This window comes from Mytilus californianus, unplaced genomic scaffold (assembly GCF_021869535.1).
Source record: "Mytilus californianus isolate M0D057914Y unplaced genomic scaffold, xbMytCali1.0.p SCAF_19, whole genome shotgun sequence".
NCBI classification, from domain to species: domain Eukaryota; kingdom Metazoa; phylum Mollusca; class Bivalvia; order Mytilida; family Mytilidae; genus Mytilus; species Mytilus californianus.
This window is the reverse complement of record NW_026262667.1, coordinates 12381133-12402551: the sequence shown is the minus strand read 5'-3', so window position 1 is coordinate 12402551 and position 21419 is coordinate 12381133. Positions and strand designations below refer to the sequence as shown.

General features: G+C 38.7%; 45 non-coding genes across 45 annotated transcripts; all 45 read left to right on the top strand.

Annotated features, from left to right (window-relative positions):
- Positions 1-277: 277 nt before the first annotated feature.
- On the top strand, positions 278-349 carry Trnap-ugg (transfer RNA proline (anticodon UGG)). The gene has a single exon. It is a non-coding gene; the product is annotated as a tRNA-Pro (tRNA).
- A 540-nt stretch (positions 350-889) lies between these two features.
- Trnav-cac (transfer RNA valine (anticodon CAC)) lies at positions 890-962 on the top strand. Its single transcript has one exon. It is a non-coding gene; the product is annotated as a tRNA-Val (tRNA).
- A 326-nt stretch (positions 963-1288) lies between these two features.
- Trnap-agg (transfer RNA proline (anticodon AGG)) lies at positions 1289-1360 on the top strand. The gene has a single exon. It is a non-coding gene; the product is annotated as a tRNA-Pro (tRNA).
- Positions 1361-1693: 333 nt separating this feature from the next.
- On the top strand, positions 1694-1765 carry Trnap-ugg (transfer RNA proline (anticodon UGG)). Its single transcript has one exon. It is a non-coding gene; the product is annotated as a tRNA-Pro (tRNA).
- Positions 1766-2305: 540 nt separating this feature from the next.
- On the top strand, positions 2306-2378 carry Trnav-cac (transfer RNA valine (anticodon CAC)). Its single transcript has one exon. It is a non-coding gene; the product is annotated as a tRNA-Val (tRNA).
- A 326-nt stretch (positions 2379-2704) lies between these two features.
- Trnap-agg (transfer RNA proline (anticodon AGG)) lies at positions 2705-2776 on the top strand. The gene has a single exon. It is a non-coding gene; the product is annotated as a tRNA-Pro (tRNA).
- Positions 2777-3109: 333 nt separating this feature from the next.
- Trnap-ugg (transfer RNA proline (anticodon UGG)) lies at positions 3110-3181 on the top strand. Its single transcript has one exon. It is a non-coding gene; the product is annotated as a tRNA-Pro (tRNA).
- Positions 3182-3721: 540 nt separating this feature from the next.
- Positions 3722-3794, top strand: Trnav-cac (transfer RNA valine (anticodon CAC)). Its single transcript has one exon. It is a non-coding gene; the product is annotated as a tRNA-Val (tRNA).
- Positions 3795-4120: 326 nt separating this feature from the next.
- On the top strand, positions 4121-4192 carry Trnap-agg (transfer RNA proline (anticodon AGG)). Its single transcript has one exon. It is a non-coding gene; the product is annotated as a tRNA-Pro (tRNA).
- Positions 4193-4525: 333 nt separating this feature from the next.
- Trnap-ugg (transfer RNA proline (anticodon UGG)) lies at positions 4526-4597 on the top strand. The gene has a single exon. It is a non-coding gene; the product is annotated as a tRNA-Pro (tRNA).
- Positions 4598-5137: 540 nt separating this feature from the next.
- Trnav-cac (transfer RNA valine (anticodon CAC)) lies at positions 5138-5210 on the top strand. Its single transcript has one exon. It is a non-coding gene; the product is annotated as a tRNA-Val (tRNA).
- Positions 5211-5536: 326 nt separating this feature from the next.
- On the top strand, positions 5537-5608 carry Trnap-agg (transfer RNA proline (anticodon AGG)). The gene has a single exon. It is a non-coding gene; the product is annotated as a tRNA-Pro (tRNA).
- A 333-nt stretch (positions 5609-5941) lies between these two features.
- Positions 5942-6013, top strand: Trnap-ugg (transfer RNA proline (anticodon UGG)). The gene has a single exon. It is a non-coding gene; the product is annotated as a tRNA-Pro (tRNA).
- Positions 6014-6553: 540 nt separating this feature from the next.
- Positions 6554-6626, top strand: Trnav-cac (transfer RNA valine (anticodon CAC)). The gene has a single exon. It is a non-coding gene; the product is annotated as a tRNA-Val (tRNA).
- Positions 6627-6952: 326 nt separating this feature from the next.
- On the top strand, positions 6953-7024 carry Trnap-agg (transfer RNA proline (anticodon AGG)). The gene has a single exon. It is a non-coding gene; the product is annotated as a tRNA-Pro (tRNA).
- A 333-nt stretch (positions 7025-7357) lies between these two features.
- Trnap-ugg (transfer RNA proline (anticodon UGG)) lies at positions 7358-7429 on the top strand. The gene has a single exon. It is a non-coding gene; the product is annotated as a tRNA-Pro (tRNA).
- Positions 7430-8021: 592 nt separating this feature from the next.
- On the top strand, positions 8022-8094 carry Trnav-cac (transfer RNA valine (anticodon CAC)). Its single transcript has one exon. It is a non-coding gene; the product is annotated as a tRNA-Val (tRNA).
- Positions 8095-8420: 326 nt separating this feature from the next.
- On the top strand, positions 8421-8492 carry Trnap-agg (transfer RNA proline (anticodon AGG)). The gene has a single exon. It is a non-coding gene; the product is annotated as a tRNA-Pro (tRNA).
- A 333-nt stretch (positions 8493-8825) lies between these two features.
- Positions 8826-8897, top strand: Trnap-ugg (transfer RNA proline (anticodon UGG)). The gene has a single exon. It is a non-coding gene; the product is annotated as a tRNA-Pro (tRNA).
- A 540-nt stretch (positions 8898-9437) lies between these two features.
- Trnav-cac (transfer RNA valine (anticodon CAC)) lies at positions 9438-9510 on the top strand. Its single transcript has one exon. It is a non-coding gene; the product is annotated as a tRNA-Val (tRNA).
- Positions 9511-9836: 326 nt separating this feature from the next.
- On the top strand, positions 9837-9908 carry Trnap-agg (transfer RNA proline (anticodon AGG)). Its single transcript has one exon. It is a non-coding gene; the product is annotated as a tRNA-Pro (tRNA).
- A 333-nt stretch (positions 9909-10241) lies between these two features.
- Positions 10242-10313, top strand: Trnap-ugg (transfer RNA proline (anticodon UGG)). The gene has a single exon. It is a non-coding gene; the product is annotated as a tRNA-Pro (tRNA).
- Positions 10314-10853: 540 nt separating this feature from the next.
- Trnav-cac (transfer RNA valine (anticodon CAC)) lies at positions 10854-10926 on the top strand. The gene has a single exon. It is a non-coding gene; the product is annotated as a tRNA-Val (tRNA).
- A 326-nt stretch (positions 10927-11252) lies between these two features.
- On the top strand, positions 11253-11324 carry Trnap-agg (transfer RNA proline (anticodon AGG)). Its single transcript has one exon. It is a non-coding gene; the product is annotated as a tRNA-Pro (tRNA).
- Positions 11325-11657: 333 nt separating this feature from the next.
- On the top strand, positions 11658-11729 carry Trnap-ugg (transfer RNA proline (anticodon UGG)). Its single transcript has one exon. It is a non-coding gene; the product is annotated as a tRNA-Pro (tRNA).
- A 540-nt stretch (positions 11730-12269) lies between these two features.
- On the top strand, positions 12270-12342 carry Trnav-cac (transfer RNA valine (anticodon CAC)). Its single transcript has one exon. It is a non-coding gene; the product is annotated as a tRNA-Val (tRNA).
- Positions 12343-12658: 316 nt separating this feature from the next.
- Positions 12659-12730, top strand: Trnap-agg (transfer RNA proline (anticodon AGG)). The gene has a single exon. It is a non-coding gene; the product is annotated as a tRNA-Pro (tRNA).
- A 333-nt stretch (positions 12731-13063) lies between these two features.
- On the top strand, positions 13064-13135 carry Trnap-ugg (transfer RNA proline (anticodon UGG)). The gene has a single exon. It is a non-coding gene; the product is annotated as a tRNA-Pro (tRNA).
- Positions 13136-13675: 540 nt separating this feature from the next.
- Trnav-cac (transfer RNA valine (anticodon CAC)) lies at positions 13676-13748 on the top strand. Its single transcript has one exon. It is a non-coding gene; the product is annotated as a tRNA-Val (tRNA).
- Positions 13749-14064: 316 nt separating this feature from the next.
- Positions 14065-14136, top strand: Trnap-agg (transfer RNA proline (anticodon AGG)). The gene has a single exon. It is a non-coding gene; the product is annotated as a tRNA-Pro (tRNA).
- A 333-nt stretch (positions 14137-14469) lies between these two features.
- On the top strand, positions 14470-14541 carry Trnap-ugg (transfer RNA proline (anticodon UGG)). Its single transcript has one exon. It is a non-coding gene; the product is annotated as a tRNA-Pro (tRNA).
- A 540-nt stretch (positions 14542-15081) lies between these two features.
- Positions 15082-15154, top strand: Trnav-cac (transfer RNA valine (anticodon CAC)). Its single transcript has one exon. It is a non-coding gene; the product is annotated as a tRNA-Val (tRNA).
- Positions 15155-15480: 326 nt separating this feature from the next.
- Trnap-agg (transfer RNA proline (anticodon AGG)) lies at positions 15481-15552 on the top strand. Its single transcript has one exon. It is a non-coding gene; the product is annotated as a tRNA-Pro (tRNA).
- Positions 15553-15885: 333 nt separating this feature from the next.
- On the top strand, positions 15886-15957 carry Trnap-ugg (transfer RNA proline (anticodon UGG)). The gene has a single exon. It is a non-coding gene; the product is annotated as a tRNA-Pro (tRNA).
- A 540-nt stretch (positions 15958-16497) lies between these two features.
- Trnav-cac (transfer RNA valine (anticodon CAC)) lies at positions 16498-16570 on the top strand. Its single transcript has one exon. It is a non-coding gene; the product is annotated as a tRNA-Val (tRNA).
- A 326-nt stretch (positions 16571-16896) lies between these two features.
- Trnap-agg (transfer RNA proline (anticodon AGG)) lies at positions 16897-16968 on the top strand. The gene has a single exon. It is a non-coding gene; the product is annotated as a tRNA-Pro (tRNA).
- Positions 16969-17301: 333 nt separating this feature from the next.
- On the top strand, positions 17302-17373 carry Trnap-ugg (transfer RNA proline (anticodon UGG)). The gene has a single exon. It is a non-coding gene; the product is annotated as a tRNA-Pro (tRNA).
- Positions 17374-17913: 540 nt separating this feature from the next.
- On the top strand, positions 17914-17986 carry Trnav-cac (transfer RNA valine (anticodon CAC)). The gene has a single exon. It is a non-coding gene; the product is annotated as a tRNA-Val (tRNA).
- Positions 17987-18312: 326 nt separating this feature from the next.
- Positions 18313-18384, top strand: Trnap-agg (transfer RNA proline (anticodon AGG)). Its single transcript has one exon. It is a non-coding gene; the product is annotated as a tRNA-Pro (tRNA).
- A 333-nt stretch (positions 18385-18717) lies between these two features.
- Trnap-ugg (transfer RNA proline (anticodon UGG)) lies at positions 18718-18789 on the top strand. The gene has a single exon. It is a non-coding gene; the product is annotated as a tRNA-Pro (tRNA).
- Positions 18790-19329: 540 nt separating this feature from the next.
- Trnav-cac (transfer RNA valine (anticodon CAC)) lies at positions 19330-19402 on the top strand. The gene has a single exon. It is a non-coding gene; the product is annotated as a tRNA-Val (tRNA).
- A 326-nt stretch (positions 19403-19728) lies between these two features.
- Positions 19729-19800, top strand: Trnap-agg (transfer RNA proline (anticodon AGG)). Its single transcript has one exon. It is a non-coding gene; the product is annotated as a tRNA-Pro (tRNA).
- A 333-nt stretch (positions 19801-20133) lies between these two features.
- Trnap-ugg (transfer RNA proline (anticodon UGG)) lies at positions 20134-20205 on the top strand. Its single transcript has one exon. It is a non-coding gene; the product is annotated as a tRNA-Pro (tRNA).
- A 540-nt stretch (positions 20206-20745) lies between these two features.
- Positions 20746-20818, top strand: Trnav-cac (transfer RNA valine (anticodon CAC)). Its single transcript has one exon. It is a non-coding gene; the product is annotated as a tRNA-Val (tRNA).
- A 326-nt stretch (positions 20819-21144) lies between these two features.
- Trnap-agg (transfer RNA proline (anticodon AGG)) lies at positions 21145-21216 on the top strand. Its single transcript has one exon. It is a non-coding gene; the product is annotated as a tRNA-Pro (tRNA).
- Positions 21217-21419: the final 203 nt, after the last annotated feature.

Sequence of the window (21419 nt, the reverse complement as noted above, 5' to 3'; positions counted from 1 at the left end):
GTCGGTGGGATAATCAAAGAAAATACACCGCTAAATTCGAATGTCAAGTATAGAATGCATTAACAATAATCAGCAGGAGAAAAAAGCATACAAGTATACAATGGTTATCGTTTAATTTTCATTTGGTTTTTTATTGTTTGATCTCGACCAACGTGAGGTACAACTTTCTCGTAAACTTAGAATTTCGAATATATTGATAGGTAAACCCCTTTGCCACGTAAGAAGAATAATTGTATTCTATAGTTAAATACGGAAAATGTAGCTGGAACTATCAAGCGGCTCGTTGGTCTAGGGGTATGATTCTCGCTTTGGGTGCGAGAGGTCCCGGGTTCGAATCCCGGACGAGCCCGTTAATTTTTGGAACTGTTTATATGCGTTTGGATTCAATGAAATCGTACTTTTGTATCTGCCATTGACATTCAAAGCAGTTTGGCTCATTAATTGTTCAGCATGTTGTCACGTCACTGATGGGGAAAAGGTCAAACGAAGAGAAAGAGGAGTTGATACTCAATCAAAATTTGCTACATACATTTGTTTTCCGATTATTTAAAATGTTGTCGAAGAATGTTTTATTTTGGTTTGTGCAGGCTATAAAACAACTTACCTTGATATCACCTTGACTTATAAGCAAAGAAGGAAATTGTCCACTGTCGATATCGGATTTAGCTAGCGAACAAGTATCATGCTACATATAGACAGAGGAATCTGCTTTTTCAATTGATTGCGCAGAAGAAAGATAAATGCCTGCAAAGAGAATTTCCGTGACGGTGAACATTAACACGAACACGCACCTGCTGTATGCGCATACCGATGTTATTCATCTTGATTGCACTATCATTTTTAATCGCCGGTTGCTTGAAATATGGAAAACTTCGCACTTACTTCAACTGTTTCCGTAGTGTAGTGGTAATCACGTCCGCTTCACACGCGGAAGGTCCTGGGTTCGAGCCCCAGCGGAAACATAATTTTTGAGTAATCCGGATCATGGTGAACTAGGCTTAATATTGTAGTGCTGAGAAGTAGTACTCATTCAGTGCTCTTTTGCAGCCGACGCATTTAGTTCATGTTTGATTGAACATACACATATAATTAAATCTTCGAGATCGTATACATTAAGAACCTAAATAAAGTTCTTTGTAGCACCGTACTTTTAACAGGTTTCCGTCCTTATTTCAAAGGTAACAAAACAAGAAAGGTCAAATGTATAACACAAGGCCAACGAAAATAGCAACAAGCGATGACATTTCTAAATTTTATAACTATTATTTAAACATTGGTAAGCTATACAGGCTCGTTGGTCTAGGGGTATGATTCTCGCTTAGGGTGCGAGAGGTCCCGGGTTCGAATCCCGGACGAGCCCTATTTTTGTCTCAAATTGTCAACACGTGGCGAATCTCAAAACTGTTTTCAATCCCAGTCGGTGGGATAATCAAAGAAAATACACCGCTAAATTCGAACGTCAAGTATAGAATGCATTAACAATAATCAGCAGGAGAAAAAAGCATACAAGTATACAATGGTTATCGTTTAATTTTCATTTGGTTTTTTATTGTTTGATCTCGACCAACGTGAGGTACAACTTTCTCGTAAACTTAGAATTTCGAATATATTGATAGGTAAACCCCTTTGCCACGTAAGAAGAATAATTGTATTCTATAGTTAAATACGGAAAATGTAGCTGGAACTATCAAGCGGCTCGTTGGTCTAGGGGTATGATTCTCGCTTTGGGTGCGAGAGGTCCCGGGTTCGAATCCCGGACGAGCCCGTTAATTTTTGGAACTGTTTATATGCGTTTGGATTCAATGAAATCGTACTTTTGTATCTGCCATTGACATTCAAAGCAGTTTGGCTCATTAATTGTTCAGCATGTTGTCACGTCACTGATGGGGAAAAGGTCAAACGAAGAGAAAGAGGAGTTGATACTCAATCAAAATTTGCTACATACATTTGTTTTCCGATTATTTAAAATGTTGTCGAAGAATGTTTTATTTTGGTTTGTGCAGGCTATAAAACAACTTACCTTGATATCACCTTGACTTATAAGCAAAGAAGGAAATTGTCCACTGTCGATATCGGATTTAGCTAGCGAACAAGTATCATGCTACATATAGACAGAGGAATCTGCTTTTTCAATTGATTGCGCAGAAGAAAGATAAATGCCTGCAAAGAGAATTTCCGTGACGGTGAACATTAACACGAACACGCACCTGCTGTATGCGCATACCGATGTTATTCATCTTGATTGCACTATCATTTTTAATCGCCGGTTGCTTGAAATATGGAAAACTTCGCACTTACTTCAACTGTTTCCGTAGTGTAGTGGTAATCACGTCCGCTTCACACGCGGAAGGTCCTGGGTTCGAGCCCCAGCGGAAACATAATTTTTGAGTAATCCGGATCATGGTGAACTAGGCTTAATATTGTAGTGCTGAGAAGTAGTACTCATTCAGTGCTCTTTTGCAGCCGACGCATTTAGTTCATGTTTGATTGAACATACACATATAATTAAATCTTCGAGATCGTATACATTAAGAACCTAAATAAAGTTCTTTGTAGCACCGTACTTTTAACAGGTTTCCGTCCTTATTTCAAAGGTAACAAAACAAGAAAGGTCAAATGTATAACACAAGGCCAACGAAAATAGCAACAAGCGATGACATTTCTAAATTTTATAACTATTATTTAAACATTGGTAAGCTATACAGGCTCGTTGGTCTAGGGGTATGATTCTCGCTTAGGGTGCGAGAGGTCCCGGGTTCGAATCCCGGACGAGCCCTGTTTTTGTCTCAAATTGTCAACACGTGGCGAATCTCAAAACTGTTTTCAATCCCAGTCGGTGGGATAATCAAAGAAAATACACCGCTAAATTCGAACGTCAAGTATAGAATGCATTAACAATAATCAGCAGGAGAAAAAAGCATACAAGTATACAATGGTTATCGTTTAATTTTCATTTGGTTTTTTATTGTTTGATCTCGACCAACGTGAGGTACAACTTTCTCGTAAACTTAGAATTTCGAATATATTGATAGGTAAACCCCTTTGCCACGTAAGAAGAATAATTGTATTCTATAGTTAAATACGGAAAATGTAGTTGGAACTATCAAGCGGCTCGTTGGTCTAGGGGTATGATTCTCGCTTTGGGTGCGAGAGGTCCCGGGTTCGAATCCCGGACGAGCCCGTTAATTTTTGGAACTGTTTATATGCGTTTGGATTCAATGAAATCGTACTTTTGTATCTGCCATTGACATTCAAAGCAGTTTGGCTCATTAATTGTTCAGCATGTTGTCACGTCACTGATGGGGAAAAGGTCAAACGAAGAGAAAGAGGAGTTGATACTCAATCAAAATTTGCTACATACATTTGTTTTCCGATTATTTAAAATGTTGTCGAAGAATGTTTTATTTTGGTTTGTGCAGGCTATAAAACAACTTACCTTGATATCACCTTGACTTATAAGCAAAGAAGGAAATTGTCCACTGTCGATATCGGATTTAGCTAGCGAACAAGTATCATGCTACATATAGACAGAGGAATCTGCTTTTTCAATTGATTGCGCAGAAGAAAGATAAATGCCTGCAAAGAGAATTTCCGTGACGGTGAACATTAACACGAACACGCACCTGCTGTATGCGCATACCGATGTTATTCATCTTGATTGCACTATCATTTTTAATCGCCGGTTGCTTGAAATATGGAAAACTTCGCACTTACTTCAACTGTTTCCGTAGTGTAGTGGTAATCACGTCCGCTTCACACGCGGAAGGTCCTGGGTTCGAGCCCCAGCGGAAACATAATTTTTGAGTAATCCGGATCATGGTGAACTAGGCTTAATATTGTAGTGCTGAGAAGTAGTACTCATTCAGTGCTCTTTTGCAGCCGACGCATTTAGTTCATGTTTGATTGAACATACACATATAATTAAATCTTCGAGATCGTATACATTAAGAACCTAAATAAAGTTCTTTGTAGCACCGTACTTTTAACAGGTTTCCGTCCTTATTTCAAAGGTAACAAAACAAGAAAGGTCAAATGTATAACACAAGGCCAACGAAAATAGCAACAAGCGATGACATTTCTAAATTTTATAACTATTATTTAAACATTGGTAAGCTATACAGGCTCGTTGGTCTAGTGGTATGATTCTCGCTTAGGGTGCGAGAGGTCCCGGGTTCGAATCCCGGACGAGCCCTATTTTTGTCTCAAATTGTCAACACGTGGCGAATCTCAAAACTGTTTTCAATCCCAGTCGGTGGGATAATCAAAGAAAATACACCGCTAAATTCGAACGTCAAGTATAGAATGCATTAACAATAATCAGCAGGAGAAAAAAGCATACAAGTATACAATGGTTATCGTTTAATTTTCATTTGGTTTTTTATTGTTTGATCTCGACCAACGTGAGGTACAACTTTCTCGTAAACTTAGAATTTCGAATATATTGATAGGTAAACCCCTTTGCCACGTAAGAAGAATAATTGTATTCTATAGTTAAATACGGAAAATGTAGCTGGAACTATCAAGCGGCTCGTTGGTCTAGGGGTATGATTCTCGCTTTGGGTGCGAGAGGTCCCGGGTTCGAATCCCGGACGAGCCCGTTAATTTTTGGAACTGTTTATATGCGTTTGGATTCAATGAAATCGTACTTTTGTATCTGCCATTGACATTCAAAGCAGTTTGGCTCATTAATTGTTCAGCATGTTGTCACGTCACTGATGGGGAAAAGGTCAAACGAAGAGAAAGAGGAGTTGATACTCAATCAAAATTTGCTACATACATTTGTTTTCCGATTATTTAAAATGTTGTCGAAGAATGTTTTATTTTGGTTTGTGCAGGCTATAAAACAACTTACCTTGATATCACCTTGACTTATAAGCAAAGAAGGAAATTGTCCACTGTCGATATCGGATTTAGCTAGCGAACAAGTATCATGCTACATATAGACAGAGGAATCTGCTTTTTCAATTGATTGCGCAGAAGAAAGATAAATGCCTGCAAAGAGAATTTCCGTGACGGTGAACATTAACACGAACACGCACCTGCTGTATGCGCATACCGATGTTATTCATCTTGATTGCACTATCATTTTTAATCGCCGGTTGCTTGAAATATGGAAAACTTCGCACTTACTTCAACTGTTTCCGTAGTGTAGTGGTAATCACGTCCGCTTCACACGCGGAAGGTCCTGGGTTCGAGCCCCAGCGGAAACATAATTTTTGAGTAATCCGGATCATGGTGAACTAGGCTTAATATTGTAGTGCTGAGAAGTAGTACTCATTCAGTGCTCTTTTGCAGCCGACGCATTTAGTTCATGTTTGATTGAACATACACATATAATTAAATCTTCGAGATCGTATACATTAAGAACCTAAATAAAGTTCTTTGTAGCACCGTACTTTTAACAGGTTTCCGTCCTTATTTCAAAGGTAACAAAACAAGAAAGGTCAAATGTATAACACAAGGCCAACGAAAATAGCAACAAGCGATGACATTTCTAAATTTTATAACTATTATTTAAACATTGGTAAGCTATACAGGCTCGTTGGTCTAGGGGTATGATTCTCGCTTAGGGTGCGAGAGGTCCCGGGTTCGAATCCCGGACGAGCCCTATTTTTGTCTCAAATTGTCAACACGTGGCGAATCTCAAAACTGTTTTCAATCCCAGTCGGTGGGATAATCAAAGAAAATACACCGCTAAATTCGAACGTCAAGTATAGAATGCATTAACAATAATCAGCAGGAGAAAAAAGCATACAAGTATACAATGGTTATCGTTTAATTTTCATTTGGTTTTTTATTGTTTGATCTCGACCAACGTGAGGTACAACTTTCTCGTAAACTTAGAATTTCGAATATATTGATAGGTAAACCCCTTTGCCACGTAAGAAGAATAATTGTATTCTATAGTTAAATACGGAAAATGTAGCTGGAACTATCAAGCGGCTCGTTGGTCTAGGGGTATGATTCTCGCTTTGGGTGCGAGAGGTCCCGGGTTCGAATCCCGGACGAGCCCGTTAATTTTTGGAACTGTTTATATGCGTTTGGATTCAATGAAATCGTACTTTTGTATCTGCCATTGACATTCAAAGCAGTTTGGCTCATTAATTGTTCAGCATGTTGTCACGTCACTGATGGGGAAAAGGTCAAACGAAGAGAAAGAGGAGTTGATACTCAATCAAAATTTGCTACATACATTTGTTTTCCGATTATTTAAAATGTTGTCGAAGAATGTTTTATTTTGGTTTGTGCAGGCTATAAAACAACTTACCTTGATATCACCTTGACTTATAAGCAAAGAAGGAAATTGTCCACTGTCGATATCGGATTTAGCTAGCGAACAAGTATCATGCTACATATAGACAGAGGAATCTGCTTTTTCAATTGATTGCGCAGAAGAAAGATAAATGCCTGCAAAGAGAATTTCCGTGACGGTGAACATTAACACGAACACGCACCTGCTGTATGCGCATACCGATGTTATTCATCTTGATTGCACTATCATTTTTAATCGCCGGTTGCTTGAAATATGGAAAACTTCGCACTTACTTCAACTGTTTCCGTAGTGTAGTGGTAATCACGTCCGCTTCACACGCGGAAGGTCCTGGGTTCGAGCCCCAGCGGAAACATAATTTTTGAGTAATCCGGATCATGGTGAACTAGGCTTAATATTGTAGTGCTGAGAAGTAGTACTCATTCAGTGCTCTTTTGCAGCCGACGCATTTAGTTCATGTTTGATTGAACATACACATATAATTAAATCTTCGAGATCGTATACATTAAGAACCTAAATAAAGTTCTTTGTAGCACCGTACTTTTAACAGGTTTCCGTCCTTATTTCAAAGGTAACAAAACAAGAAAGGTCAAATGTATAACACAAGGCCAACGAAAATAGCAACAAGCGATGACATTTCTAAATTTTATAACTATTATTTAAACATTGGTAAGCTATACAGGCTCGTTGGTCTAGGGGTATGATTCTCGCTTAGGGTGCGAGAGGTCCCGGGTTCGAATCCCGGACGAGCCCTATTTTTGTCTCAAATTGTCAACACGTGGCGAATCTCAAAACTGTTTTCAATCCCAGTCGGTGGGATAATCAAAGAAAATACACCGCTAAATTCGAACGTCAAGTATAGAATGCATTAACAATAATCAGCAGGAGAAAAAAGCATACAAGTATACAATGGTTATCGTTTAATTTTCATTTGGTTTTTTATTGTTTGATCTCGACCAACGTGAGGTACAACTTTCTCGTAAACTTAGAATTTCGAATATATTGATAGGTAAACCCCTTTGCCACGTAAGAAGAATAATTGTATTCTATAGTTAAATACGGAAAATGTAGCTGGAACTATCAAGCGGCTCGTTGGTCTAGGGGTATGATTCTCGCTTTGGGTGCGAGAGGTCCCGGGTTCGAATCCCGGACGAGCCCGTTAATTTTTGGAACTGTTTATATGCGTTTGGATTCAATGAAATCGTACTTTTGTATCTGCCATTGACATTCAAAGCAGTTTGGATTCAATGAAATCGTACTTTTGTATCTGCCATTGACATTCAAAGCAGTTTGGCTCATTAATTGTTCAGCATGTTGTCACGTCACTGATGGGGAAAAGGTCAAACGAAGAGAAAGAGGAGTTGATACTCAATCAAAATTTGCTACATACATTTGTTTTCCGATTATTTAAAATGTTGTCGAAGAATGTTTTATTTTGGTTTGTGCAGGCTATAAAACAACTTACCTTGATATCACCTTGACTTATAAGCAAAGAAGGAAATTGTCCACTGTCGATATCGGATTTAGCTAGCGAACAAGTATCATGCTACATATAGACAGAGGAATCTGCTTTTTCAATTGATTGCGCAGAAGAAAGATAAATGCCTGCAAAGAGAATTTCCGTGACGGTGAACATTAACACGAACACGCACCTGCTGTATGCGCATACCGATGTTATTCATCTTGATTGCACTATCATTTTTAATCGCCGGTTGCTTGAAATATGGAAAACTTCGCACTTACTTCAACTGTTTCCGTAGTGTAGTGGTAATCACGTCCGCTTCACACGCGGAAGGTCCTGGGTTCGAGCCCCAGCGGAAACATAATTTTTGAGTAATCCGGATCATGGTGAACTAGGCTTAATATTGTAGTGCTGAGAAGTAGTACTCATTCAGTGCTCTTTTGCAGCCGACGCATTTAGTTCATGTTTGATTGAACATACACATATAATTAAATCTTCGAGATCGTATACATTAAGAACCTAAATAAAGTTCTTTGTAGCACCGTACTTTTAACAGGTTTCCGTCCTTATTTCAAAGGTAACAAAACAAGAAAGGTCAAATGTATAACACAAGGCCAACGAAAATAGCAACAAGCGATGACATTTCTAAATTTTATAACTATTATTTAAACATTGGTAAGCTATACAGGCTCGTTGGTCTAGGGGTATGATTCTCGCTTAGGGTGCGAGAGGTCCCGGGTTCGAATCCCGGACGAGCCCTATTTTTGTCTCAAATTGTCAACACGTGGCGAATCTCAAAACTGTTTTCAATCCCAGTCGGTGGGATAATCAAAGAAAATACACCGCTAAATTCGAACGTCAAGTATAGAATGCATTAACAATAATCAGCAGGAGAAAAAAGCATACAAGTATACAATGGTTATCGTTTAATTTTCATTTGGTTTTTTATTGTTTGATCTCGACCAACGTGAGGTACAACTTTCTCGTAAACTTAGAATTTCGAATATATTGATAGGTAAACCCCTTTGCCACGTAAGAAGAATAATTGTATTCTATAGTTAAATACGGAAAATGTAGCTGGAACTATCAAGCGGCTCGTTGGTCTAGGGGTATGATTCTCGCTTTGGGTGCGAGAGGTCCCGGGTTCGAATCCCGGACGAGCCCGTTAATTTTTGGAACTGTTTATATGCGTTTGGATTCAATGAAATCGTACTTTTGTATCTGCCATTGACATTCAAAGCAGTTTGGCTCATTAATTGTTCAGCATGTTGTCACGTCACTGATGGGGAAAAGGTCAAACGAAGAGAAAGAGGAGTTGATACTCAATCAAAATTTGCTACATACATTTGTTTTCCGATTATTTAAAATGTTGTCGAAGAATGTTTTATTTTGGTTTGTGCAGGCTATAAAACAACTTACCTTGATATCACCTTGACTTATAAGCAAAGAAGGAAATTGTCCACTGTCGATATCGGATTTAGCTAGCGAACAAGTATCATGCTACATATAGACAGAGGAATCTGCTTTTTCAATTGATTGCGCAGAAGAAAGATAAATGCCTGCAAAGAGAATTTCCGTGACGGTGAACATTAACACGAACACGCACCTGCTGTATGCGCATACCGATGTTATTCATCTTGATTGCACTATCATTTTTAATCGCCGGTTGCTTGAAATATGGAAAACTTCGCACTTACTTCAACTGTTTCCGTAGTGTAGTGGTAATCACGTCCGCTTCACACGCGGAAGGTCCTGGGTTCGAGCCCCAGCGGAAACATAATTTTTGAGTAATCCGGATCATGGTGAACTAGGCTTAATATTGTAGTGCTGAGAAGTAGTACTCATTCAGTGCTCTTTTGCAGCCGACGGATTTAGTTCATGTTTGATTGAACATACACATATAATTAAATCTTCGAGATCGTATACATTAAGAACCTAAATAAAGTTCTTTGTAGCACCGTACTTTTAACAGGTTTCCGTCCTTATTTCAAAGGTAACAAAACAAGAAAGGTCAAATGTATAACACAAGGCCAACGAAAATAGCAACAAGCGATGACATTTCTAAATTTTATAACTATTATTTAAACATTGGTAAGCTATACAGGCTCGTTGGTCTAGGGGTATGATTCTCGCTTAGGGTGCGAGAGGTCCCGGGTTCGAATCCCGGACGAGCCCTATTTTTGTCTCAAATTGTCAACACGTGGCGAATCTCAAAACTGTTTTCAATCCCAGTCGGTGGGATAATCAAAGAAAATACACCGCTAAATTCGAACGTCAAGTATAGAATGCATTAACAATAATCAGCAGGAGAAAAAAGCATACAAGTATACAATGGTTATCGTTTAATTTTCATTTGGTTTTTTATTGTTTGATCTCGACCAACGTGAGGTACAACTTTCTCGTAAACTTAGAATTTCGAATATATTGATAGGTAAACCCCTTTGCCACGTAAGAAGAATAATTGTATTCTATAGTTAAATACGGAAAATGTAGCTGGAACTATCAAGCGGCTCGTTGGTCTAGGGGTATGATTCTCGCTTTGGGTGCGAGAGGTCCCGGGTTCGAATCCCGGACGAGCCCGTTAATTTTTGGAACTGTTTATATGCGTTTGGATTCAATGAAATCGTACTTTTGTATCTGCCATTGACATTCAAAGCAGTTTGGCTCATTAATTGTTCAGCATGTTGTCACGTCACTGATGGGGAAAAGGTCAAACGAAGAGAAAGAGGAGTTGATACTCAATCAAAATTTGCTACATACATTTGTTTTCCGATTATTTAAAATGTTGTCGAAGAATGTTTTATTTTGGTTTGTGCAGGCTATAAAACAACTTACCTTGATATCACCTTGACTTATAAGCAAAGAAGGAAATTGTCCACTGTCGATATCGGATTTAGCTAGCGAACAAGTATCATGCTACATATAGACAGAGGAATCTGCTTTTTCAATTGATTGCGCAGAAGAAAGATAAATGCCTGCAAAGAGAATTTCCGTGACGGTGAACATTAACACGAACACGCACCTGCTGTATGCGCATACCGATGTTATTCATCTTGATTGCACTATCATTTTTAATCGCCGGTTGCTTGAAATATGGAAAACTTCGCACTTACTTCAACTGTTTCCGTAGTGTAGTGGTAATCACGTCCGCTTCACACGCGGAAGGTCCTGGGTTCGAGCCCCAGCGGAAACATAATTTTTGAGTAATCCGGATCATGGTGAACTAGGCTTAATATTGTAGTGCTGAGAAGTAGTACTCATTCAGTGCTCTTTTGCAGCCGACGCATTTAGTTCATGTTTGATTGAACATACACATATAATTAAATCTTCGAGATCGTATACATTAAGAACCTAAATAAAGTTCTTTGTAGCACCGTACTTTTAACAGGTTTCCGTCCTTATTTCAAAGGTAACAAAACAAGAAAGGTCAAATGTATAACACAAGGCCAACGAAAATAGCAACAAGCGATGACATTTCTAAATTTTATAACTATTATTTAAACATTGGTAAGCTATACAGGCTCGTTGGTCTAGGGGTATGATTCTCGCTTAGGGTGCGAGAGGTCCCGGGTTCGAATCCCGGACGAGCCCTATTTTTGTCTCAAATTGTCAACACGTGGCGAATCTCAAAACTGTTTTCAATCCCAGTCGGTGGGATAATCAAAGAAAATACACCGCTAAATTCGAACGTCAAGTATAGAATGCATTAACAATAATCAGCAGGAGAAAAAAGCATACAAGTATACAATGGTTATCGTTTAATTTTCATTTGGTTTTTTATTGTTTGATCTCGACCAACGTGAGGTACAACTTTCTCGTAAACTTAGAATTTCGAATATATTGATAGGTAAACCCCTTTGCCACGTAAGAAGAATAATTGTATTCTATAGTTAAATACGGAAAATGTAGCTGGAACTATCAAGCGGCTCGTTGGTCTAGGGGTATGATTCTCGCTTTGGGTGCGAGAGGTCCCGGGTTCGAATCCCGGACGAGCCCGTTAATTTTTGGAACTGTTTATATGCGTTTGGATTCAATGAAATCGTACTTTTGTATCTGCCATTGACATTCAAAGCAGTTTGGCTCATTAATTGTTCAGCATGTTGTCACGTCACTGATGGGGAAAAGGTCAAACGAAGAGAAAGAGGAGTTGATACTCAATCAAAATTTGCTACATACATTTGTTTTCCGATTATTTAAAATGTTGTCGAAGAATGTTTTATTTTGGTTTGTGCAGGCTATAAAACAACTTACCTTGATATCACCTTGACTTATAAGCAAAGAAGGAAATTGTCCACTGTCGATATCGGATTTAGCTAGCGAACAAGTATCATGCTACATATAGACAGAGGAATCTGCTTTTTCAATTGATTGCGCAGAAGAAAGATAAATGCCTGCAAAGAGAATTTCCGTGACGGTGAACATTAACACGAACACGCACCTGCTGTATGCGCATACCGATGTTATTCATCTTGATTGCACTATCATTTTTAATCGCCGGTTGCTTGAAATATGGAAAACTTCGCACTTACTTCAACTGTTTCCGTAGTGTAGTGGTAATCACGTCCGCTTCACACGCGGAAGGTCCTGGGTTCGAGCCCCAGCGGAAACATAATTTTTGAGTAATCCGGATCATGGTGAACTAGGCTTAATAGAGAAGTAGTACTCATTCAGTGCTCTTTTGCAGCCGACGCATTTAGTTCATGTTTGATTGAACATACACATATAATTAAATCTTCGAGATCGTATACATTAAGAACCTAAATAAAGTTCTTTGTAGCACCGTACTTTTAACAGGTTTCCGTCCTTATTTCAAAGGTAACAAAACAAGAAAGGTCAAATGTATAACACAAGGCCAACGAAAATAGCAACAAGCGATGACATTTCTAAATTTTATAACTATTATTTAAACATTGGTAAGCTATACAGGCTCGTTGGTCTAGGGGTATGATTCTCGCTTAGGGTGCGAGAGGTCCCGGGTTCGAATCCCGGACGAGCCCTATTTTTGTCTCAAATTGTCAACACGTGGCGAATCTCAAAACTGTTTTCAATCCCAGTCGGTGGGATAATCAAAGAAAATACACCGCTAAATTCGAACGTCAAGTATAGAATGCATTAACAATAATCAGCAGGAGAAAAAAGCATACAAGTATACAATGGTTATCGTTTAATTTTCATTTGGTTTTTTATTGTTTGATCTCGACCAACGTGAGGTACAACTTTCTCGTAAACTTAGAATTTCGAATATATTGATAGGTAAACCCCTTTGCCACGTAAGAAGAATAATTGTATTCTATAGTTAAATACGGAAAATGTAGCTGGAACTATCAAGCGGCTCGTTGGTCTAGGGGTATGATTCTCGCTTTGGGTGCGAGAGGTCCCGGGTTCGAATCCCGGACGAGCCCGTTAATTTTTGGAACTGTTTATATGCGTTTGGATTCAATGAAATCGTACTTTTGTATCTGCCATTGACATTCAAAGCAGTTTGGCTCATTAATTGTTCAGCATGTTGTCACGTCACTGATGGGGAAAAGGTCAAACGAAGAGAAAGAGGAGTTGATACTCAATCAAAATTTGCTACATACATTTGTTTTCCGATTATTTAAAATGTTGTCGAAGAATGTTTTATTTTGGTTTGTGCAGGCTATAAAACAACTTACCTTGATATCACCTTGACTTATAAGCAAAGAAGGAAATTGTCCACTGTCGATATCGGATTTAGCTAGCGAACAAGTATCATGCTACATATAGACAGAGGAATCTGCTTTTTCAATTGATTGCGCAGAAGAAAGATAAATGCCTGCAAAGAGAATTTCCGTGACGGTGAACATTAACACGAACACGCACCTGCTGTATGCGCATACCGATGTTATTCATCTTGATTGCACTATCATTTTTAATCGCCGGTTGCTTGAAATATGGAAAACTTCGCACTTACTTCAACTGTTTCCGTAGTGTAGTGGTAATCACGTCCGCTTCACACGCGGAAGGTCCTGGGTTCGAGCCCCAGCGGAAACATAATTTTTGAGTAATCCGGATCATGGTGAACTAGGCTTAATAGAGAAGTAGTACTCATTCAGTGCTCTTTTGCAGCCGACGCATTTAGTTCATGTTTGATTGAACATACACATATAATTAAATCTTCGAGATCGTATACATTAAGAACCTAAATAAAGTTCTTTGTAGCACCGTACTTTTAACAGGTTTCCGTCCTTATTTCAAAGGTAACAAAACAAGAAAGGTCAAATGTATAACACAAGGCCAACGAAAATAGCAACAAGCGATGACATTTCTAAATTTTATAACTATTATTTAAACATTGGTAAGCTATACAGGCTCGTTGGTCTAGGGGTATGATTCTCGCTTAGGGTGCGAGAGGTCCCGGGTTCGAATCCCGGACGAGCCCTATTTTTGTCTCAAATTGTCAACACGTGGCGAATCTCAAAACTGTTTTCAATCCCAGTCGGTGGGATAATCAAAGAAAATACACCGCTAAATTCGAACGTCAAGTATAGAATGCATTAACAATAATCAGCAGGAGAAAAAAGCATACAAGTATACAATGGTTATCGTTTAATTTTCATTTGGTTTTTTATTGTTTGATCTCGACCAACGTGAGGTACAACTTTCTCGTAAACTTAGAATTTCGAATATATTGATAGGTAAACCCCTTTGCCACGTAAGAAGAATAATTGTATTCTATAGTTAAATACGGAAAATGTAGCTGGAACTATCAAGCGGCTCGTTGGTCTAGGGGTATGATTCTCGCTTTGGGTGCGAGAGGTCCCGGGTTCGAATCCCGGACGAGCCCGTTAATTTTTGGAACTGTTTATATGCGTTTGGATTCAATGAAATCGTACTTTTGTATCTGCCATTGACATTCAAAGCAGTTTGGCTCATTAATTGTTCAGCATGTTGTCACGTCACTGATGGGGAAAAGGTCAAACGAAGAGAAAGAGGAGTTGATACTCAATCAAAATTTGCTACATACATTTGTTTTCCGATTATTTAAAATGTTGTCGAAGAATGTTTTATTTTGGTTTGTGCAGGCTATAAAACAACTTACCTTGATATCACCTTGACTTATAAGCAAAGAAGGAAATTGTCCACTGTCGATATCGGATTTAGCTAGCGAACAAGTATCATGCTACATATAGACAGAGGAATCTGCTTTTTCAATTGATTGCGCAGAAGAAAGATAAATGCCTGCAAAGAGAATTTCCGTGACGGTGAACATTAACACGAACACGCACCTGCTGTATGCGCATACCGATGTTATTCATCTTGATTGCACTATCATTTTTAATCGCCGGTTGCTTGAAATATGGAAAACTTCGCACTTACTTCAACTGTTTCCGTAGTGTAGTGGTAATCACGTCCGCTTCACACGCGGAAGGTCCTGGGTTCGAGCCCCAGCGGAAACATAATTTTTGAGTAATCCGGATCATGGTGAACTAGGCTTAATATTGTAGTGCTGAGAAGTAGTACTCATTCAGTGCTCTTTTGCAGCCGACGCATTTAGTTCATGTTTGATTGAACATACACATATAATTAAATCTTCGAGATCGTATACATTAAGAACCTAAATAAAGTTCTTTGTAGCACCGTACTTTTAACAGGTTTCCGTCCTTATTTCAAAGGTAACAAAACAAGAAAGGTCAAATGTATAACACAAGGCCAACGAAAATAGCAACAAGCGATGACATTTCTAAATTTTATAACTATTATTTAAACATTGGTAAGCTATACAGGCTCGTTGGTCTAGGGGTATGATTCTCGCTTAGGGTGCGAGAGGTCCCGGGTTCGAATCCCGGACGAGCCCTATTTTTGTCTCAAATTGTCAACACGTGGCGAATCTCAAAACTGTTTTCAATCCCAGTCGGTGGGATAATCAAAGAAAATACACCGCTAAATTCGAACGTCAAGTATAGAATGCATTAACAATAATCAGCAGGAGAAAAAAGCATACAAGTATACAATGGTTATCGTTTAATTTTCATTTGGTTTTTTATTGTTTGATCTCGACCAACGTGAGGTACAACTTTCTCGTAAACTTAGAATTTCGAATATATTGATAGGTAAACCCCTTTGCCACGTAAGAAGAATAATTGTATTCTATAGTTAAATACGGAAAATGTAGCTGGAACTATCAAGCGGCTCGTTGGTCTAGGGGTATGATTCTCGCTTTGGGTGCGAGAGGTCCCGGGTTCGAATCCCGGACGAGCCCGTTAATTTTTGGAACTGTTTATATGCGTTTGGATTCAATGAAATCGTACTTTTGTATCTGCCATTGACATTCAAAGCAGTTTGGCTCATTAATTGTTCAGCATGTTGTCACGTCACTGATGGGGAAAAGGTCAAACGAAGAGAAAGAGGAGTTGATACTCAATCAAAATTTGCTACATACATTTGTTTTCCGATTATTTAAAATGTTGTCGAAGAATGTTTTATTTTGGTTTGTGCAGGCTATAAAACAACTTACCTTGATATCACCTTGACTTATAAGCAAAGAAGGAAATTGTCCACTGTCGATATCGGATTTAGCTAGCGAACAAGTATCATGCTACATATAGACAGAGGAATCTGCTTTTTCAATTGATTGCGCAGAAGAAAGATAAATGCCTGCAAAGAGAATTTCCGTGACGGTGAACATTAACACGAACACGCACCTGCTGTATGCGCATACCGATGTTATTCATCTTGATTGCACTATCATTTTTAATCGCCGGTTGCTTGAAATATGGAAAACTTCGCACTTACTTCAACTGTTTCCGTAGTGTAGTGGTAATCACGTCCGCTTCACACGCGGAAGGTCCTGGGTTCGAGCCCCAGCGGAAACATAATTTTTGAGTAATCCGGATCATGGTGAACTAGGCTTAATATTGTAGTGCTGAGAAGTAGTACTCATTCAGTGCTCTTTTGCAGCCGACGCATTTAGTTCATGTTTGATTGAACATACACATATAATTAAATCTTCGAGATCGTATACATTAAGAACCTAAATAAAGTTCTTTGTAGCACCGTACTTTTAACAGGTTTCCGTCCTTATTTCAAAGGTAACAAAACAAGAAAGGTCAAATGTATAACACAAGGCCAACGAAAATAGCAACAAGCGATGACATTTCTAAATTTTATAACTATTATTTAAACATTGGTAAGCTATACAGGCTCGTTGGTCTAGGGGTATGATTCTCGCTTAGGGTGCGAGAGGTCCCGGGTTCGAATCCCGGACGAGCCCTATTTTTGTCTCAAATTGTCAACACGTGGCGAATCTCAAAACTGTTTTCAATCCCAGTCGGTGGGATAATCAAAGAAAATACACCGCTAAATTCGAACGTCAAGTATAGAATGCATTAACAATAATCAGCAGGAGAAAAAAGCATACAAGTATACAATGGTTATCGTTTAATTTTCATTTGGTTTTTTATTGTTTGATCTCGACCAACGTGAGGTACAACTTTCTCGTAAACTTAGAATTTCGAATATATTGATAGGTAAACCCCTTTGCCACGTAAGAAGAATAATTGTATTCTATAGTTAAATACGGAAAATGTAGCTGGAACTATCAAGCGGCTCGTTGGTCTAGGGGTATGATTCTCGCTTTGGGTGCGAGAGGTCCCGGGTTCGAATCCCGGACGAGCCCGTTAATTTTTGGAACTGTTTATATGCGTTTGGATTCAATGAAATCGTACTTTTGTATCTGCCATTGACATTCAAAGCAGTTTGGCTCATTAATTGTTCAGCATGTTGTCACGTCACTGATGGGGAAAAGGTCAAACGAAGAGAAAGAGGAGTTGATACTCAATCAAAATTTGCTACATACATTTGTTTTCCGATTATTTAAAATGTTGTCGAAGAATGTTTTATTTTGGTTTGTGCAGGCTATAAAACAACTTACCTTGATATCACCTTGACTTATAAGCAAAGAAGGAAATTGTCCACTGTCGATATCGGATTTAGCTAGCGAACAAGTATCATGCTACATATAGACAGAGGAATCTGCTTTTTCAATTGATTGCGCAGAAGAAAGATAAATGCCTGCAAAGAGAATTTCCGTGACGGTGAACATTAACACGAACACGCACCTGCTGTATGCGCATACCGATGTTATTCATCTTGATTGCACTATCATTTTTAATCGCCGGTTGCTTGAAATATGGAAAACTTCGCACTTACTTCAACTGTTTCCGTAGTGTAGTGGTAATCACGTCCGCTTCACACGCGGAAGGTCCTGGGTTCGAGCCCCAGCGGAAACATAATTTTTGAGTAATCCGGATCATGGTGAACTAGGCTTAATATTGTAGTGCTGAGAAGTAGTACTCATTCAGTGCTCTTTTGCAGCCGACGCATTTAGTTCATGTTTGATTGAACATACACATATAATTAAATCTTCGAGATCGTATACATTAAGAACCTAAATAAAGTTCTTTGTAGCACCGTACTTTTAACAGGTTTCCGTCCTTATTTCAAAGGTAACAAAACAAGAAAGGTCAAATGTATAACACAAGGCCAACGAAAATAGCAACAAGCGATGACATTTCTAAATTTTATAACTATTATTTAAACATTGGTAAGCTATACAGGCTCGTTGGTCTAGGGGTATGATTCTCGCTTAGGGTGCGAGAGGTCCCGGGTTCGAATCCCGGACGAGCCCTATTTTTGTCTCAAATTGTCAACACGTGGCGAATCTCAAAACTGTTTTCAATCCCAGTCGGTGGGATAATCAAAGAAAATACACCGCTAAATTCGAACGTCAAGTATAGAATGCATTAACAATAATCAGCAGGAGAAAAAAGCATACAAGTATACAATGGTTATCGTTTAATTTTCATTTGGTTTTTTATTGTTTGATCTCGACCAACGTGAGGTACAACTTTCTCGTAAACTTAGAATTTCGAATATATTGATAGGTAAACCCCTTTGCCACGTAAGAAGAATAATTGTATTCTATAGTTAAATACGGAAAATGTAGCTGGAACTATCAAGCGGCTCGTTGGTCTAGGGGTATGATTCTCGCTTTGGGTGCGAGAGGTCCCGGGTTCGAATCCCGGACGAGCCCGTTAATTTTTGGAACTGTTTATATGCGTTTGGATTCAATGAAATCGTACTTTTGTATCTGCCATTGACATTCAAAGCAGTTTGGCTCATTAATTGTTCAGCATGTTGTCACGTCACTGATGGGGAAAAGGTCAAACGAAGAGAAAGAGGAGTTGATACTCAATCAAAATTTGCTACATACATTTGTTTTCCGATTATTTAAAATGTTGTCGAAGAATGTTTTATTTTGGTTTGTGCAGGCTATAAAACAACTTACCTTGATATCACCTTGACTTATAAGCAAAGAAGGAAATTGTCCACTGTCGATATCGGATTTAGCTAGCGAACAAGTATCATGCTACATATAGACAGAGGAATCTGCTTTTTCAATTGATTGCGCAGAAGAAAGATAAATGCCTGCAAAGAGAATTTCCGTGACGGTGAACATTAACACGAACACGCACCTGCTGTATGCGCATACCGATGTTATTCATCTTGATTGCACTATCATTTTTAATCGCCGGTTGCTTGAAATATGGAAAACTTCGCACTTACTTCAACTGTTTCCGTAGTGTAGTGGTAATCACGTCCGCTTCACACGCGGAAGGTCCTGGGTTCGAGCCCCAGCGGAAACATAATTTTTGAGTAATCCGGATCATGGTGAACTAGGCTTAATATTGTAGTGCTGAGAAGTAGTACTCATTCAGTGCTCTTTTGCAGCCGACGCATTTAGTTCATGTTTGATTGAACATACACATATAATTAAATCTTCGAGATCGTATACATTAAGAACCTAAATAAAGTTCTTTGTAGCACCGTACTTTTAACAGGTTTCCGTCCTTATTTCAAAGGTAACAAAACAAGAAAGGTCAAATGTATAACACAAGGCCAACGAAAATAGCAACAAGCGATGACATTTCTAAATTTTATAACTATTATTTAAACATTGGTAAGCTATACAGGCTCGTTGGTCTAGGGGTATGATTCTCGCTTAGGGTGCGAGAGGTCCCGGGTTCGAATCCCGGACGAGCCCTATTTTTGTCTCAAATTGTCAACACGTGGCGAATCTCAAAACTGTTTTCAATCCCAGTCGGTGGGATAATCAAAGAAAATACACCGCTAAATTCGAACGTCAAGTATAGAATGCATTAACAATAATCAGCAGGAGAAAAAAGCATACAAGTATACAATGGTTATCGTTTAATTTTCATTTGGTTTTTTATTGTTTGATCTCGACCAACGTGAGGTACAACTTTCTCGTAAACTTAGAATTTCGAATATATTGATAGGTAAACCCCTTTGCCACGTAAGAAGAATAATTGTATTCTATAGTTAAATACGGAAAATGTAGCTGGAACTATCAAGCGGCTCGTTGGTCTAGGGGTATGATTCTCGCTTTGGGTGCGAGAGGTCCCGGGTTCGAATCCCGGACGAGCCCGTTAATTTTTGGAACTGTTTATATGCGTTTGGATTCAATGAAATCGTACTTTTGTATCTGCCATTGACATTCAAAGCAGTTTGGCTCATTAATTGTTCAGCATGTTGTCACGTCACTGATGGGGAAAAGGTCAAACGAAGAGAAAGAGGAGTTGATACTCAATCAAAATTTGCTACATACATTTGTTTTCCGATTATTTAAAATGTTGTCGAAGAATGTTTTATTTTGGTTTGTGCAGGCTATAAAACAACTTACCTTGATATCACCTTGACTTATAAGCAAAGAAGGAAATTGTCCACTGTCGATATCGGATTTAGCTAGCGAACAAGTATCATGCTACATATAGACAGAGGAATCTGCTTTTTCAATTGATTGCGCAGAAGAAAGATAAATGCCTGCAAAGAGAATTTCCGTGACGGTGAACATTAACACGAACACGCACCTGCTGTATGCGCATACCGATGTTATTCATCTTGATTGCACTATCATTTTTAATCGCCGGTTGCTTGAAATATGGAAAACTTCGCACTTACTTCAACTGTTTCCGTAGTGTAGTGGTAATCACGTCCGCTTCACACGCGGAAGGTCCTGGGTTCGAGCCCCAGCGGAAACATAATTTTTGAGTAATCCGGATCATGGTGAACTAGGCTTAATATTGTAGTGCTGAGAAGTAGTACTCATTCAGTGCTCTTTTGCAGCCGACGCATTTAGTTCATGTTTGATTGAACATACACATATAATTAAATCTTCGAGATCGTATACATTAAGAACCTAAATAAAGTTCTTTGTAGCACCGTACTTTTAACAGGTTTCCGTCCTTATTTCAAAGGTAACAAAACAAGAAAGGTCAAATGTATAACACAAGGCCAACGAAAATAGCAACAAGCGATGACATTTCTAAATTTTATAACTATTATTTAAACATTGGTAAGCTATACAGGCTCGTTGGTCTAGGGGTATGATTCTCGCTTAGGGTGCGAGAGGTCCCGGGTTCGAATCCCGGACGAGCCCTATTTTTGTCTCAAATTGTCAACACGTGGCGAATCTCAAAACTGTTTTCAATCCCAGTCGGTGGGATAATCAAAGAAAATACACCGCTAAATTCGAACGTCAAGTATAGAATGCATTAACAATAATCAGCAGGAGAAAAAAGCATACAAGTATACAATGGTTATCGTTTAATTTTCATTTGGTTTTTTATTGTTTGATCTCGA